Raw genomic sequence first — 3,773 nt, forward strand, 5'->3', positions numbered from 1 at the left:
GAACCTGCAATGTTTATAAATGGAGGGCAGTAAAACTTGAAAATATGCCGCACAGCTATATGTTTTTATTAGTGCAAAAAAAAGTAGTGCATGTCTCCTTTCCAGGGAAATCTAACATTCTCCTCAAAACTTCCTGAATGAAGAGTGACTGCATATGCAATTTAGGCAGTTCCTATGGAAAATTGCATTGCTGGTTTTACACAAGTGCAACCTATAAGGTAAATAATGGGAATTCACCCCTCAGCCTCCCTGGGATCCCAATTTCGGACCCCTTTTGGGTTTTCATTTTACAGAAACAACATGGAATCATTTTGGAATGCATTGGCTTTAGCTTTGTCTAAGAAAAGTGAAAAAAATCATGGAAATTATGACTGTACAGTGTGGGTTGGAGCTTTGGAGCATGGGGTCTATGGGAAAAAAGTTATGAATTGGCCTGATGGCACTAGAACTCTTGAAAGAGCTCACAGATTATCTTATATGCTAGATAAAAGAATATTAAAAGAAAATCTTCCCCGTTTCTCTCCAAACGGTGATCCTTTAGATATTTCACACCTTTGCCATAACCCCAAATGTATTAAACCGGAGCACCTGATCTTAGAGTCGCACAGTATAAACATAGAGAGAATTTTCTGTAGACGGGCAAAACAGTGTACAAATAATCATTTACCGTGTTGTCTTATCTGATGCAGGTAATTTATTTATTTTTAACATGTCTTGATCGGAGTTTTTTGGCAAACGAATACTCTTGAGGTTGTTTTGCGGCCAGTCGTTTTGTCGGTAAAAGTTTGTTTTTCTCATAGTCTTTTTCCTCTTGATGCTCATCATATATTTTATACAGTTCATGTTTTTTTGAGCATCTCTGATCTGTGTACTTCTTTGACTGCTTATATGATTTATGTTTTTCATTATGTTGTTGAATATTTTTCAGACCATGGGCAGCACGACTTCCTGGTTCGATGGGAACCCCAGCCGCTTGACAGAGTTTCACGATGGATTCTCCAGGGCCATTATTTACGTTATGTATAGCTGTATGTACCCTTCCTTTATAGTTTCTGGTAAATGTTACATTGCTAGGTACAGTTGCACGTATTGCACGGTTAGTTGCTTCAGCTTTTTGTGTGTTAGTGTTTTTGCATGTACAGTTTAGCATGGTAGGTCCAAGGCGATATTTTACGCATTCACGTAACAATGCTGCTGTGTTCTCTGATTTATTTAATTTAAAGTTATTTTTCAGATAAGCTGATTTTTCAGTCCATGTCTTCAAACTGTTCCTATTTGAACAAACAAGGGAATATTTTGTACAACCATTATGATCGCCCTGATAGCAAGAAACTATAGCATGACATGCATATGATAGGTGAACTTTTACCCGTACAGAGTCCATATTGAATTTATCAAAGGCAGCATTGTACTCTGCCTGACAACGTGCTGCCATATCTAATGCAAACCTTTTTAGCATTTTATCTTTCTCTGAAACTAATCGTGCCGGCATTATTTCCTTCAGACCTGACATTTTTTTAATAAAATTTCTATGATTTGCGGACACATGTCTCGTATCTAGAAAATGAATTGGCTGAGTATTGGTTGTACCAGCTTTAAAGAGAGACTCTGCAGCTCTAAATGCACTGCTGTCAGGGTCAGTGGTAATTTCTTGAACTTCCAGACCATCATTTTTCAGGTCTAACAAGCAGTCTTTAGCCCATCGCTCCTCACTGCCTATGCTGTCATGCATTTCAATGTTTGCGGAACAGTGACCTTTGTGAGATTTAACTTTTGTTTTTGTTTTATGTTCACTCTTATTTGAGCAAAGCTTAGACACTTGTCTTGTGCTTACAATACTGTGCTTATAAGTATTATTTTCTAACATGTTATACGTACATTGAGTAGCTGGTTGAAATGGTGTTTTACCCATTCCGGAATAAATAGGGTTATTATACATTCCGTCGGCCTGAATGTTAATAATATTAGGATTATCACCTCTTAATATGTTTATTTCCTTCAGTAATTTTCTTTTCTGAACCAAATCCTTTTGATTGTACTCTTCTATAATTTCAGAAACAACATTAGCACTGTGTTGCATACTTGAAGTGGAAGGAGCTGGTATATTAGAACCAAGAAATAATTTCTGTAGACCAGTTGTGCTGATAGCTATGTGATTAAGTGCGACTTGTATGGATAGATTAATAGCTGCTGTTCGACGACCACGTTTCTTTGCGATCACCTCATTGTAAAGGTTGAACATTTTTGAATGGTAAGAACACTTATTGCAGCTTGCCTTTTCCCTCCAGGCAGCCCCTCTTTGCTGTTCTGCACTTAAATCCCATGATATGAACCCTGTACACATAGGGGATATTTTTCTGTGTTCTATGAAAACCTCATTCCACATCTGTTCAAGTTCATTGATCCGAAGGAGTCGAAAACTATTTTTCTCTGACCTGAAGTTGAAAAATGTTGCCAAAATTGAAGTGAATTAGTTTTTTATTTGTAAAAACTAAGTTTTGGAAAGGTGAAAATAATTTTATTTTGAATTACCTCCCTTACAATAGTGTTTTCTTTAAATAAGCTTTTTGATCAAATTTACTCTCAAAAGTGCATATTTTTTTCTTTGCCTGTGTTTTTATATATATTATATATAAAAATCATGCACTATTTAATTCTTGAAAATATATATAGGACTAGAAATTTAAAAATAAGTATTATCCTAGCTTGCATTTTCTTCAGCTGTCACATTTAAAGAATTGGCATATAAGACACATGCCTTTTTCTTCATAGTTGTTTATAAGTGACTTTTTTAAGCAAGTTTAATTATTTTTGAAAGCTTAATAACAAAAAAAAGTATTCTTACCCTGTTTTTGTTTCATTTTCAGCACATTTTTCAACTTCTGTTTTTGTCGGAGGCTTCGGCCTTAGAAAGCGAGCTGATTTTGTAGAGGCAGGAATGAGTTGAACATTCTTATTATGAACAGATTTAGTCACTAAGTCATACAAGTCTTTTGGTAGTCTCACAAATTTGCCTTTTTCAGCAGGTAAAGTCTTATTTCTGTATTTTTTCCCCTTATTATATGGCTTGTTTCCTTTCTGAAATGTGTATTTCCTTAGACGCCATGGGATTAGACCCATTGTTATTGTAAGAATTGTTTGAAATGCACTTTATTCCAGTATTTTAATATTTAAATAACAAATATAGGACCTTACAACTAAACAATCATGAATGACTAAGTTTTTTGTTTATATCAGATGGTACTGAAGGTGACCCCAGATGTAAGATTTTTTATATAAATCATATAAAAATCATCATGATGGTTAATCTCATTATTTTGTAATTTGACAAGTTCATATAATTTGACCTCTCTTCATTGAATTTTTTTATCAGTGCTGACAGGCTTGTGTGCTATAACATAAACAGAAAGTAAAGATAAGGTGTATGTTTTTGTTATAGGGATAGTTTTTTGAAGCTTGTATGACAACTTTTTATGCATTTTATGGTATAGTACATAAAGAAAACAAAAATTCTACAAAATAAACAGATTGTAGTAAAACTAACCATGATTCAAATAGCTATTACACAAAGGTACAAGAAAAACACAAATATATAATGAGTTTATTAAGTAGACAAAAAAAAATATAAATTGCATAAAAAAAAAAAAAATAGTGAACAGGAAAAAAACACATCTTGCCGCAAACAGGGTATAGTTACTAGAAGTACTATAAAAATACAATAATGAAAAAACTACCATTGTAACTTATTATTTTCTATTACTTACATATATAAC

The 3,773-nt window shown here is 33.8% G+C and overlaps 1 long non-coding RNA gene across 2 annotated transcripts; it reads left to right on the plus strand.

The window, feature by feature from the left end:
* Nucleotides 1-8: 8 nt before the first annotated feature.
* On the plus strand, nt 9-3,000 carry LOC134681387 (uncharacterized). 2 transcript variants are annotated; one of them, XR_010100618.1, is made up of 4 exons: nt 9-218; nt 929-1,055; nt 2,056-2,251; nt 2,868-3,000. It is a non-coding gene; the product is annotated as an uncharacterized LOC134681387 (long non-coding RNA). The 2 variants fall into 2 exon arrangements; XR_010100617.1 differs by having other exon boundaries at nt 929-1,028.
* The last annotated feature ends 773 nt before the right edge of the window (nt 3,001-3,773 follow it).

This window comes from Mytilus trossulus, chromosome 8 (assembly GCF_036588685.1).
Source record: "Mytilus trossulus isolate FHL-02 chromosome 8, PNRI_Mtr1.1.1.hap1, whole genome shotgun sequence".
Classification (NCBI taxonomy): Eukaryota; Metazoa; Mollusca; class Bivalvia; order Mytilida; family Mytilidae; genus Mytilus; species Mytilus trossulus.